The sequence below is a fragment of the Anomaloglossus baeobatrachus genome, chromosome 3 (assembly GCF_048569485.1).
Source record: "Anomaloglossus baeobatrachus isolate aAnoBae1 chromosome 3, aAnoBae1.hap1, whole genome shotgun sequence".
NCBI lineage: Eukaryota > Metazoa > Chordata > Amphibia > Anura > Aromobatidae > Anomaloglossus > Anomaloglossus baeobatrachus.
This window is the reverse complement of record NC_134355.1, coordinates 83125168-83139671: the sequence shown is the minus strand read 5'-3', so window position 1 is coordinate 83139671 and position 14504 is coordinate 83125168. Positions and strand designations below refer to the sequence as shown.

Here is a 14504-nt window from a genome sequence, read left to right as displayed (position 1 = left end):
ATCGGCCTTCTGTGGCTGATGCAGTCTTCTACAATGTGTAAAAAGGTGGATGACAGTGTTTGACAATTCGTGCTATTCGAATTATAGTATTTTAATTTGCTGGGATCTGCAAATTTCATAAAATTTAACTTCAATTTTATTTCATCATCTATGGTAAATACCCTCTAACTAATAAATATTATGATATTTTACACTATCTCATCAAAAGATATGTTGGCCATGGAACTATTGAACAGTTGCTAGATCTATTTCAAATTAGATTTGAAAATACATTTTCTAGTTTGATTTCCCTACGTTGCCGGGAAGACAGAAGCTGCCACTGATTGGAATAAGGGCTCATGTGAAGTCACAACATCTCCTGAGCATGGGAACACAAACTGTGGCACCGCTGGAATGGAGCTGGTACGGGAGGTGAGTATAGGCTTTTTTATTTTACCTGAGGAAAACGTCGAGTCAGAAGGGGTTGTCCTAGTAGTCAGAATCGGACTGGCTATTAGGGGAACCCCCAATAACTCAGGTGAGAGCTTCGGAGTTCAGCCTGACCTGTCCGCAGCTGTCATGAACTGAACCGCAATCGCCGGGGAATCAGTCGGCACTCGCGGTACAGTCCTTCAGTCCAGGCTGCACTCCGGAGCTCAGGTGAGGGCTCCAGAGTTCAACCCAGGTAACCGCAGCCAGGCCTGGTATTACTGGCGGTTCCTCCGGTAGCCAATCCGACACTGCTAGTTGTGGATGACCTCTTTAGTTGCTTTAATATAGTTTAAATGTCTCCTAGCCTTAAAGGGCTTATCTGCAGTCACTTGTGTGTCACTCTATGTGACTGGAGACATGTGAATCTTCACATTGAGCACAGTGTTTGCTATGAGAAATCCCTGGTGCCGGCCTCTTGAACGGCAGGTGCGTGATGTCAAGTATGCGATATGCCTACATACGATCAAGTGCCGACTAAAGTGTATGGGGCGTCGCTCAATGTAAATGTAATGTGCGAGGCCAGGCATAGTCTATTTGGAATGTGGCCAGAACAATGCAAATTTCCTACTTGCAATGACATGATCCCCTGCTCCTGCCACCGGAAAATCCTCATTGTACATAATATGGGGATTCCCAAGTCTGCAGTCACATAGTGTTTGCAGACTTGGAGCCTAAGGCCGGATAACCCCTTTAAGCTTTAGTCCTACTGGTGCAGTGGCTTTCCTTGATAAAAGAGTCATGATGGATCTATGATGGAAATATTTTCAAAAAGACTATGATAAATCCTGAAGGATCCCTTTTGAGTTATGTTACTGTGATTCCCTGGCCTATCAGGTCATCACAGGGTATTGTGCAACCTGCCCTTGTGCACAGTATTCGCATCCTCCTTGGTTACGGATCCCTGTTCTTTGGTGTTGCTAAGATCAGAGCCAGTCAAAACTCTAGGAACACTTTGCACCACACCCAGCAGGCACACCATTGGGGGGCCTGAAGGGAATAGGGCCGCCCATTTGGGGGGTTGGTAGGGGAAAGTGAAAAGTGACAGAAGAAGTGAAAAAGGAGTGGAAGGAGTAGGAGTGCAGAGTAGTTACTCTCAGAAGGAGAGGTCACCGGTTAGGAGCAGGGCTCCTGAGGACTACTAGGTGGCAGACGTTGGTCTGGGCCCGGTAGCAGCTGGAACCCCGGTCGCAGGGAATCGTGCCAAGGGGCACGGATTGCCGAGGAGGGCAGCCGGCGGCCTTGAGCCATCTCCAGGCAGGGGCCAGGGCACAACGGGGTACGTGGACCCTAGGCTAGGAAGTAGCTTCAAGCGTCTTGGTAATTTACCCGACAGGGGTGAAGTCTTCAAGATTCATCACTCACCCGCTCCAAAATCGGGGTACTAGCGCAACAAGGGGATAGGACTTTCCCAAAACACAGTCAGTCAAATCCCAAGCGTGAACCCTGAGAGCTGAGTTAACTATACGGGTTAGTGGGAACCGATTAGTTCCACACTATAAGGTCCAACAGTGCAGAAGGTGCCATGGAAAAGGCCACAGGCTAACAATCAACACAAAGGGCACGGATCCAAGCATGCTCACTCCTTGCTGCAGCGGTGCTCAGAATTCTGGTTTACAAGCTGTCGGTGTCAGTATTCTTGGACTGAGTGAGTATGCAGAATCCCTTTCCTTTTCCAATGGCACCCCTTCACTACAACCACCGGGCCCCGGGGCACAACCCCCTACCCACGGAGGGGTTGGACACCTTGCTGCCATACCACCACCACCGGGCTCCCCAACAGCAGCGGTGGTGCTCCATCTTGCCAAGCACCATGGGTGGCATCACAAACTTGGTAGTCCCCTGTACAGATCCCCCTCTTCACTTTGAGTGTCCGCGCGACCCCCTCCCGGGTCCGGAGACCCCTCGAGCCACCACGGTTCCGGATCCGAGCAGCTCGGCCGCTGACACGGGGGCGGTACATTACTATTGCTATCTGCAAAATAAATCCTTGTAGTACAGAATAGAAGGAAGTCCTAGTGCATTTAGATAGTGTATTTAGTAGGCTGTACCATTGCAGAATCTGTTTTATTTTTATTCAATTCTAGTTGTGTCCAAATGGTATGGAGCCCGATCACTACCGTATCTACAAAAAGTATGTAGAGAATTTCTAGGAAATGTTCTTTTATCAGTATCTAATCATTTTTGAGAATGGGTTAGTGGGACAGTTCGGGACAGATGCTTAGGCTTTATTTTACTCACCTATATAACGCTATGAATTCCAACGCTTTACAGACATGATCATCACTGTCCCTATTGGGGCTCACAATCTACATTCCCTATCAGTATGTCTATGGAGTCTGGGGGAAACCAGAGAACCCGGGAGGAATCAAACACGGGAAGAACATAAAAATTCCTCACAGATATTGTCGTGGGTGGGATTTGAATCCAGGACCCCAGTGCTGCTTAGGGGTTGTCTTTAACCCTAGTAGTCCTTTATGAGTTTACGGAAGTGAAAATACAATTTATAGTCATTTTGTGCTTGTTTTCCTGGACTATAAATGTAAGAACAGAGTTATTCATTTTATATCTATACAGAATTGAAAACTTTAGAAGTTTGCCCCTTTTGTACCTATGGCCCAGTAGTTGAAGACAGCTGAAAAGCCACATATGGTGCTTCATGTGAAGCATATGTGATGTGTGAATGACCAAATTAGACAAGATCTCATTTCCGGACATCTTTAGCCAGGTTGGAAGAGACAAAGATGAGTTACTTTCTTACCACATTTTCCCTGAAGCCTGATATCGATCGCTTTTGATTTTGAAGGCCTTGTTGCAATTGGGACAGTTTTCAGGCCACACACACAACAGCCTAAATGTCTGACGCTGAATTTTTTCGGTAAGCATGGACACCTCAGGAATCTGTTTTATTTCCACAGTGACAAAGCAGTAGGACCTCTGAGACCCTCGTCTAGAGTTACAGTTATTGTTTACGAAAGTGTTAAGTAAGTCGCCCTGGTTCTTTAAATTGGAGCAGTGACTGGTGATTTTCAAGAGGGCGTTAAGTGGAGAACTATTCCATCATCACATTGTTAACCTTTTGAGCTGTGCATATCCCCGAGCAGAGATTGATAAGAGCTTATTACTTTATTAATTTCCACTGCTCCTTCTCCATGGATATCAATTATCTGCATTATGAATAATGTAATGCCTATCTACCCAAGCCCAGCTGTCAAGCGGCGGCAATCTAAGCTCCAAACTTGGGACTTGACGCATTTTGTTTACAGATCGCGGCTCTCTGTGTTGAGCCCAGTAGAGTAATAACTTTTACTATTATTTTGTTTTATATACTTTATTTTGTTTTGTGTTCTTCATCTCGTTCATGCCTCCTACCAGCGCCCAAATTCTTTTTGCGTGTGAGAGAATACATTCTCCTAACTTTCAGCCAAATGCGTAGACCACAATTGTTTTCCAGTTACACGAAAATAACGTTCTAGATTGATGTGGTTGGAGCTGGAGAGGTGAATGGAAGGCCATTCTTTCTTCCCAAATGTTTTCTCTAAGTAGAAAATGCGAGCCTCTAATTATCATGATACCGGCAGTAATTTGAAGCAGACGTAATAAAATCCACTTCTTTTGTTTCGAGTGGCTTTTTGGTATAAATATATTTGATATGTTGTGGCTTGTTTATCCATTCTCGAGCATTTTACTTTACAATTTCACATTTGTAGAGCGCTAACGTAATGATACATGTGTATATTGTTTTAGAGGCGAGCAGTAATGGGGCACACTTGTACGGAAAGTTGGGTCGTCTTGTATTTAAATTGGTAAATTGATCTGTAAACACAGTTGAAAAGCATACCGGTGCAATGGCGGGAGGCTGTCACTCAGTCAGGCTTTTTGAGACTTAAAATGTCTTGAAGAGGTCTAAGTGCTGCTAAGTCATGTTAACGTATTTAGTAGAAAACCTAATCTGCCGACTGCCGCTTTAAACCACTTTCTCGCACATGTCTGCCAGTTGACATCTGCTGATATGGTTTTGACTAGAGGGCTTTCTCAAGTCTAAAGTGGTTTCTGTTTGCCTCATGTATTGTCACTTAAAGAGAAAAAAAATTGAAAAGAAAGCAGCATTTTAGACATGATGGCATTAAAGGAACGTAAACTTCCATTGACAAGGGCATTAACCTGAATGTGCGGTAAAATCTCACTAACAATGAGGCCCTGGCCTCCTAAATCTCCTCATTTTGTAAATGTCAAGTGATTTCTTTCAGTTATAAAAAATAATTTCCTCTTTCTGCTCTTTTTTTTTTTTTTCTCCTCGACTAAACAAATATTCTAAGTAGAAATTGAAATAGTGTACATATATTATACAAACATGACAGGGTATGTAGTTGGAGAACATCATCACATTGCTGACTGTCAGGCCAAGGCTTGAGCTACGTCTCATGAATTAATCTGATAAAAAAAATAGGTTTACTGACTCAGACTCTTGACTAAATAATACATTTCTGTAATTCATGTGCATTCATTCATGACATTATATTGTCCTTTTTTTAAATAGATATCGTTAACAGTTGACCTGAGATGATGTATTGAGAGACTGGTGACATCATTTGACCCCCTCAACAAAAAGAAAAATGTTCCGTAAAAATATCATTTTATTTTATTTTTTCTTTCCGAAACCTTATTCAACAAATTCTGTTCAAAGCACAAAGCATTGAAAATTCCTAGTAAAATCCCAGAGAAATTTAGTACAGGCATTGTTTTAAAATACAGAGAAAAATGATACAATCACAGATTCCTTGTCTGGCCGTCAGATTCCTCTGGGTGGTTTGCCTGAGCTGATCAGTGTCATGCAGTCCTCAAACAAGCTTGATGGTTGCCTCATTTATTCGGCAGATCATCTTTGTAGATTGACAATGCTTTTCTTTCTCTGCCCGGGCATTATATTCCTCAGGGGATGGAACGGTGATGCTTTCTGACTTGGTATTCTAAAATAAAATTGTGTCATTCATTGTTGGTTTAATAAATCTCTCTCCTTTATATAATCATATAATATTGGTCTATTATGTACCTAATTGTCTGATATTTATCTATGTATCTATTAATTATCTTATAATAGGTATAATATACCTTAAGGTTTTCGACCTTAAAAGATAGAATGACGTATGTTATGCCCCTGAAATATAATTGGCATTGGTGTTTGAATCATTCATCACCCGGAGATGGAAAAGGATCCAGTTGAACAATTTCTCCAGTAGGCAATTGTCTTGATAGTTGCAATAGTCTTACGTGAGGTAGTAGGTTGTCCTGTAGAGAAGCAACGCAGCTGGCACTTAAAACAGTTTGCTAATAGTTGTGACAATTTGGTTTTACTTGCAACAGTCTGCTGGCAGTTTCCTCAGCAGCACCTCAGTCACTCTGTAACAGTCTTGGAGGCTTTATTTCAAGCTTACATCATCTTTGTTTCAACTCACACATTCCTTCCTAATACCAGCAATATTCAGCAATAACTTGTCTAGTCATCTTACTCAACCTTGCAGCCTATCTTTCACAGTTTTCTTCCACAAGAGCTGAAGTCTCTTAGCAATGTCTAGTGTGGCACTTCTCTTTCAATGCCATTTGGTGTTTTCTCATCACCCCTTGCATCCTTCGTTAGCAGAAAAAAACCCTCCCTGCTCCCCTCTACCGTAGTATTCTTCTGCCTCTGAGTATCACCCTGTGTAGCCAGATTGGTTTGTCAGTGTGATGGTGGGATATGGGGGAGGTGTATCTTGCTGTACAGATTCATATTTTAAGCTTGGTTCACTGTCCATTATTTGTACTGCTTCTGTGTACATTGTATTGTTTGTAAGTAATCACCCCCTATAGTGCAAGGTTATAGCCTTTTGAGGTGCTTCCATTCCTGGGTGTAGGGGGAGGTGGACCTAAAGTCCACCTACTGTAACCTTTTTGCTTACCTGGGGCATAGGCAGTCTGTTTGGAGAACTTGAAGGGAGAAGGATTGAACCTCTGGGAGAAGCTGGGATTTCTCAGAGAGACCTGTATATTTATCGCTTATTGGATTATATTCATATTTCTGGACTAATTTTACCCTCTGTTTTGTGGATTATGTTATGGACCATTTGATTTGCTTGGAATAAATGCTTTTTGGATTGTACCGCCATCTCTCGCTCTGTTGATTGTGTGGTATTGGAGAAGGACCCCGTCACAGTCAGTCTCCGCAAGGAGAAAAGTTTTCCCATTAGACAGCCGGTATAGATAATTTGATCTCCTCTACCTGGGAATAACCCCACATGACTGCAACTCAGGCTACAGCTTTATTGCTCTTTTGTGGTCCTCTCCAATCCCTACAATGGTGCATTCCTTTAGCATGCACTGACTCATATTAAAACTTGCTCTGTAAGACTAACCCCAAATTGTAGACAAGTTTCCTATATTGTCTCTGACACCACACTACAGGGGTGAGAAGAAGCATGCCAGGCTGACACCATCTAACCTATAATGCAGTCGTCTCACCGGTGATCTAGTGCATGTCTCTCTTTTAGTACTCCTTCAGATGTTCATTTCTTACTTAGACAATTTCTATCAGTGTGCTGAATTTGATTTTCATTAGTGTCTTTCGTCCATTTTTACCAATAGTAAAAATGCCTTTCTCCTATCTATTACAAGGTTAATAACAGACCTAATGATCTCCATGGGCGATTTTCATGACTCAGACCACACCTGGACATTTCTTAATGAGTGCTTAAGACACAGTGCAAAATATTTGACCACTACTGGCAGCGGCACAGACTCTTGAGTAGTGATGATGGAACCTTTGGAAGTTCAGTTCTGTTTTGACCCTGACTTGATTCGAACCTCAATAGAAGTCTGTAAATGGGCAGTTCATGTCTCCGCCCACATGCAGGCAGCCGTAAGCAGAACATTTTCAGGAGACGGTGGGTGGAGTTTTTCATTTTCATTTTTTTTGTATGTGTGCACACTACATGTGATCACGCTGATTTTACCCCCAGTTTGAGCCGTTCAAACACTGAACGCGGGTCACACTGGGCTGAGCATCACTCATACCCAAGCACTTGCAAGTGCACTTGCACTTGTAACTCACTCGAACTTTGAACCTGAACTTTGTTTTTTTGGTTGTCGGTTTCCGAACATCGAACCTCAGGTTCACTCATCTCTACTCTTGAAGAATTCTGCATGAGGAGATCTTTCTCTTAGAGGTGCATGTCCCCGTCTAACTAGCTGGTCAAACGTCCATTAGTCGTCAATCTGTAGTGTCTGTTGCATAATAAAGATAATATATTTCTATTAACCACACATTATCACAACATTACTCTAACATGCCTAACTATAATAATAATACCTAGCACCAGAACATAGCTGGCGGCAAACAGCGAAATATTGTATGCCTAACATTATATGACATTATTGGGTTATATACATAGCAATGACAGAGCTTTGATAACCATGGTCAACAGTCATCCATTGTAGCCGTGGAAGGATATTACGGTTCAGAAGGTAACGGTGAGATCCATGATGGATTTTTTGCATAACGCTGGCGGATCATTTCTAAAGGCCCATTTACACAAAACAGTATCGCTAACGATATGTCGTCGGGGTAACGGAATTCGTGACATCCGGCGTCATTAGCGACGTCTTTGCGTGTAACAGCTCCGAGCGAGTGTTAATGATCAAAAATACTCAGCTAATCGTTGATCGTTGACACTTCGTTAATTTTCAAAATCTCGTTGGTTGTTGTGGACGTAGGTTGTTCGTCGTTCCTGAGGCAGCACACATCGCTATGTTGTTCGCCGCCCACAGCGACGTCGCTAGGAAGGTAAGTATGTGTGACGGGTGTTAACGATATTGTGCGCCCCGGGCAGCGATTTGCCCGTGACGCACAAACACCGGTTAGCGATATCATAGCATGTAAATGGGCATTTAGGCTTCTTACAATTTGTCTAGTTATCTGTGTTTTTCCCATTCCTGAAATATAAAACTGGCATTGCGGAGTTTTATCGAGAGCAGTGGTTCCCAACTTTACTAATTATACTTTATTTAGACATATTACACCCAAAGCTGTAATCATGTACTGTGCCGACTATTAAAGGCCCAGCATGAGTGCCTCCTGGCGCATACGTAGCACAGGTTGAGTTTAAACTATCTGTGCCCACTAAACTGCCTCTTAAGATGCTGCATGGAGTGTGCAGTCTTGGTGCCTTCTGAATCGTCTTTTTGAAATAGCAAAGATGAAATTGAGACGGATTAAATACCTTGGGAGCAATTGCTGTAATCTGTGCATTGTTGTCCACTTGAGCAGAGCAGGGTTTAAAGATCACAGTAAAATGTCAGCATTCAGCTGTGAGAACAGTGGTCTGGTATCTCCGGTTAGCAGCCAGCAGATGCCCGGTGCTGTGTCTGCAGTATTAGACACAGCCGCTGCTATTAGGGATGACGCTGCACGGAAACCAGCCTGGCTTTAAGGAAAACGACAGTTTATAGAAAAATAATGTTCCTTGAGGCTTCCATGCTGTAAATACACATGGACATTTTATTAAACGACTGGTAAAGTCATTATCTCTTTGTTTGTATGAGTTTTCTACAATACACAAAGATAATTTGCAGATAACACTTTACGGCTGTATTCATGCGTGAAGGCCAGATGGTGCACTGTAGTGTTTGGGATTTTATCAAATCTCATTCACACAGTGGCCATGATTTCAGTAGTAGTAACTCCAGCATTGAAAGAAGCATGTAAACATGATTTTGTTTTTTCATGGTGTGCGCCATGTTTCACAAAATCTCATCACTGGTAACCATTGTTATTTTCCTGTTTTTTTAAAGAGTTTGCAGAATTTTGCGTTTCGCTTTACTACAATGTGTGACTATACGCTTATGAGATTGTACGGGACTACGATATTATTGGTCAATATTTAGATTGTCGGTTGGATAGGTGTCCAAGAGCAGGTCCAATGGGAAAAAATGTAAATGGGATCTGACTTGTATTATCTGAGAATGGCCACAATACAGATACAATGTTCTAGCTGCAATCAGAGGAAGGGTATAGCCGGTGTTGAATTCCTAATCATCGGAGATTGATGATCCATCCTAAATTGGCATTTACCCTGCAAGTTTTGATAAAAAATCTTGCCATGTTAACAGGATGCCGGTAGGTGAAATGATTTTTTGCGCTAACCAAAAAAAAATGATCATGCACAGCGGTACATCATTCGGTGTCACCAAGACTCACTATGCTGAGAACCATGGTAACCTATGTGCACTGAACGATCTATTGTTGATTGGTCAGCGCTCATCATTTACTTTGGTCTAGATGTGTAAAAAGGCATTTGAAATGACCACTGATCAGTAAATGTTTACCAATCAGTAATGGTATCGTGCAATGGATAGGCCAAAACTATCTTGTCCCAGACAATCCCGACATGTACATAAAAAAATGTGTGGCGCCATGTTAGCCAGAAAAATCAATACGATGTAAAGACTTTTTTGTTAACAGAACAACCTCCTCTGTTGGAGCATCCTTGTCCCCTTAAAGGGAACCTGTCCCCAGATTTTGACCTTCTAAACTAAAACTAGCACCTTAAGCAGTACCTGTGCTTCATTCTATAAAGGTGCACGTTACCCTCTGACCCCCCCACAAAAACCTTTATGAAATCTCTTGACATGTAAGTAAATTGTTCAGTCCAGTCCAATGGGCATCCTAATTTGCGCATCAGGTCCCTTCTTTCGCACCTATGTTTTCGGCTCTGCCCGCAATGGGTAGAGTGAAGTGCGCCTGTGCGAGCCGTTAATATGTCTGCACAGTCGCAAGATTTTGTCCGCCTACGTGGATGGCGCCCAAGGCATCATCCACATCAGTCAGCACAAGAGAACGACAAAAGGAGGTACAGGAGGGCAGATTAGGATGCCCATCGGACTGGACCGGACAATTTACATACATGTTGGGAGATTTCATAAAGGTATTTGTAGGGTCTATGGGGAGTCATGCACTTTTATAGAATGCAGCACAAACGCTGCTTAACGTGCTAATTTTAGTTTAGAAGGTCAAAATCTGGTGACAAGTTCCCTTTAACACTGGTCTTTACTTTTCTTACATGGGGCAATATGGGTAATATTTCTATTATGGAAATTTATACAACGTTCCAATAAACATTCCCATAATTGCTCATAATTTTCAAGATATCTGCTCGCAGTCACTCAGTAAGAACATTGGCTCTGAATCATTTTTTATGCCAATCTGCAGTAAGGTGTGATAAATTCGTGAAGGAGTGTGCGCCTCTAAATGGATTTGGTGTCTTTTAGCTGCTGTACACCATAAAAAGAAATGTACGTAATTTGCACCTTTTTTGTAGCATAAAGTACGGTATGATGAGTTTGTTGGCCATGCTCTGCCAAACCCATCTAAGTTCTGCTCAGTTTTTAAAATGTTGGCTGAGCTGTCTGGGTCTGGTGTAAAATGGAAAAGTTGTCAATATTGCATATTGTGTTACAGCAGAATTATGGCAATCACTATTTGATGAATCTCTGTCCTTGCTTGTTGTCTTCCATTGAGTTTTGGGTGTATGCGTGGTGGAAGTATATCTCCTTTAAGTATGGAGTTGTATTGGCATGGAGTATGCAAAACATGTAAATTATATTTCTGCTTGTTCGTGCCACCTTTGGAGGTAGTTAATGTGTCGCGGGCGGGGAGGACGCTGTCGCTGCTGCGCTCTCGCTAACGCTCGGGTCCGGCGCTGCTGCGATGGCTGCTCGGTGGCTCGAGCGGTGGGCTGGATCCGGGGACTCGAGCGGCGCTCATCGCCCATGAGTAAAAGGGGTGGTTGGTTTGGGGGATTTAGTCCGTGATGCCACCCACGGGTCGTGGTGAAGATAGGCACCACCGCTGCTGGTGACGGGGATCCCGGGAGCCATGGTAGGGAGCAGCTGGGATGTTGTTTTCCCCCTCTGTGGTAGGGGTCGGTGGTCCCAGGGCCCGATGATGTGACGGGGAGGCAGGGTTGGTGAGGTGCAGGGTTTCAGGGACAGCGCAGCGCAGTGCCGGATGGCACGGGTGTACTCACTCAGCAAGAAAGGTACAAAGTCCTCGGTAAACCAAACGGCTGGATGGATGGGTCCCGCAGCTGGCTGCAGTGTCTCTCCCCGGACAGGTGATGGCGGCTGTCTTTCCCTGCACCTTGATGTTCTCTTTCTGACTACTATGGATTCCCAACGGTAGTCCGCTCCCCGGTGTATGGGTACTGGAGGAGCCCGTTTGCCCGCAGGCGCTGGCCCTTGGGTCTCTAGCCTTAGGCGGTAGCTGTATACCCTCACGGTGTGGGCGGTTGCCTTCAATCGGGACTTTTGCTGTTATGAAACCCCTGGGGTTCCAGTCACATTCGGATCTGACTATTGACGGCGGCTCCAAGCCCGGTCGGTATTAGAGAGTGTTTTCTTACCTTTCAGGAGAAAACTAACATCCAGTGAATAAAATTAAGCCAAGAGTACATGTGTCTTCACTGCAGAGACAGAATAAGCATCTTTCAGACTCCTCGCTCTTCTCCCCCATGGAAACAAAGGATCAGATTTGTTAAAATCATCCCTGAAACTTCTTTCGAATGAAATTGGTAGCTTCTGTGTATGAGGACTTTTGTTAAGTCTGTCCAGAGAAGACATATGCCATAAGTAGTGAACAATTAATGACTTCATCCCGAGCCAGAAGTGTTAAGCCACTAAAGGGAACACATGGCACCAGATTTTGGATACATTTCAGTTTCCTATGATGTTTTTCACTGTTGCAGTTAATAGATGAATTATGTATGATCATGCGTGACTCCGTCAGACCCTTCACGATAGTGGTGATCCCAGACATTTGTTGGCACGAGGGAATGAGTGAATTCCCAGTAATATTTAGATTAGCACAAGTGTCTATATCCCTCTTGGAGAATTTCATGGGCAGAGATCACAGGCTGTCTGCTTTCAATGTGTACACTGACGAGGCATTTTGATATGGTGTGACATTCCTGTTAGGGCCAGAGTTGAGTGATATCATATCACAGGACAATACTCAGAAGATGCCATCGGATATAAACACTAATGCATATAGACTTATGCCTGAGGAAAAATGTGTCGACTCTCCGAGGCCTGAATGGATAAAAATAGTATACCGGGGATAGTATTAACCAAGGCTTTGCATGAACGAGCACAAGCTATTCTCTTAACTCGTTGTGATCCCCTCATAATTGGCAATACATCAAAAAGTTTAGTATAATTGTAATTGCTCAGTTATCATTTTAATGGCCTAAACTACGTGTCTTTAATGTAATCCTATGTGCTCTGTTCTAAGCAAGCGGGGCTTTGTGCTTACTCTGTCCTGGCACAGGGATTACAGTATCTTTGAACTAAATCTTAGATAATTTCTAACAAACTGTTGCAATTAATAACATGGTATTATTTTAGGATCAATGAAAGGATCCACTCTCTCGCTTTCAATTATTTTATTTTCGGAAAATTACCCAAGTCTCTTAATAAAGTGGTACACATTTCAAATTAGCAAAGGGCCTTTGTGTTCCAGAGCGTTTTCGTTTAGATTTCTTCAAAGGCTTTTGTCTTGGTTCCTGTTTGTGTCTGTCCTGCTTATAATGAGGATTAATTAATCTGCAGGAAGTTATCCATAGGGCATGCACATGGGGTTGTCTACCCAAAATAACAATGATGGAAACACACAGGGTCCAACGCAGTAAGACTGCATTGTGCGTGCCAGCCTTAAGCAGGCTTTACACGCTACAATATATCTTATGATGTGTCGGCGGGGTCACGTCGTAACTAAGTGACGCACATCCGGCATCGTAAGTAATATTGTAGCATGTGACAGCTACGTGCGATTGCGATTGAACGTTAAAACATTCATCGCATGCACGTCGTTTAATTGCTAAAAATTGAACGTGAGGTTGTTCAATGTTCCCGAGGTAGCACACATCGCAGTGTGTGACACCCCAGGAACGATGAACAGCAGCTTACCTATGTCCCGTGGCTCCCGTCGGCAATGCGGAAGGAAGGAGGTGGGCGGGATGTTTACGTCCCGCTCATCTCCGCACCTCCGCTTCTATTGGCCGGCTGCCACGTGACTTCGATGTGACGCCGATCGTCCCTCCCACTCCAGGAAGTGGACGTTCACCGCCCACATCGAGGTCGTATGGAAGGGTAAGTACGTGTGACGGCAAATAATCGTTTGTGCGACACGTTCAACAAATTGAATGTGCCGCACATATGATGGGGGCGGTTACGATCGCATACAATATCGTATGCTTAATCGTAACGTGTAAAGCACGCTTTAATGTAGAGCTCGCTAGAATATATGGCCCCCAAATCCTTAAGGGACGCACGCCACTTAATGAATTCAGCACAGTTGCCTGCACAGGACTGCAATACTGGCTGGTGTGGATGACATAGATTGCGTTATCCACACTGGACTGGGAAGAAGGAGGACAGCGAATGCCATAGAGAGGAGGGACTGGACCTGAGAGCAGCGACACCCATCGGACCGCCCCCTAAGTGAGTATTATAAAGGAGTTTTTTATGTTATACAGAGCGGCCTGAGCTCTTATATAAAGCATATTAGAATGCTGTATATAAGGGCTCACTGGTGGTGGCCGCAGCATATAGAGGTCACATTACCACCAGAACCAACCTCCTTACACACCACCAGGTATCGTACTTACACCCCTGCTATTCTACATGGTGTTTCCCCTTTACCCTGCACAGCTTTCCAGCTTCGGGCATTCACTATCCAATTATCTTTACTCTAACTGAGCGTGCCCCTCTTTTGCGATCTGTGCAGGTGCCAGGGAGTTATTTCCATCCTCCCCATACTTGGTAGTGGCCTTCTATAGGGGGTACTTTTTACGCCTGACTACAGGTGTGTATATATATATAAATATATATATCCATTCTCCTCAATACGTGCCCCCTTTGGTTTGCCACCCCACTTAACCTATATCATGTTGGTGTGTAAACCTTAATTACAAGATACCTACGACTTGGTTGGTTCTTTGTGGTAA

At 43.6% G+C, this 14504-nt stretch overlaps 1 protein-coding gene across 2 annotated transcripts in view; it reads left to right on the top strand.

Annotated features, from left to right (window-relative positions):
* The window catches only part of MACROD2 (mono-ADP ribosylhydrolase 2), a 2939506-nt gene that overhangs the window by 1146981 nt on the left and 1778021 nt on the right, over positions 1-14504 (top strand). The window lies entirely within an intron of this gene.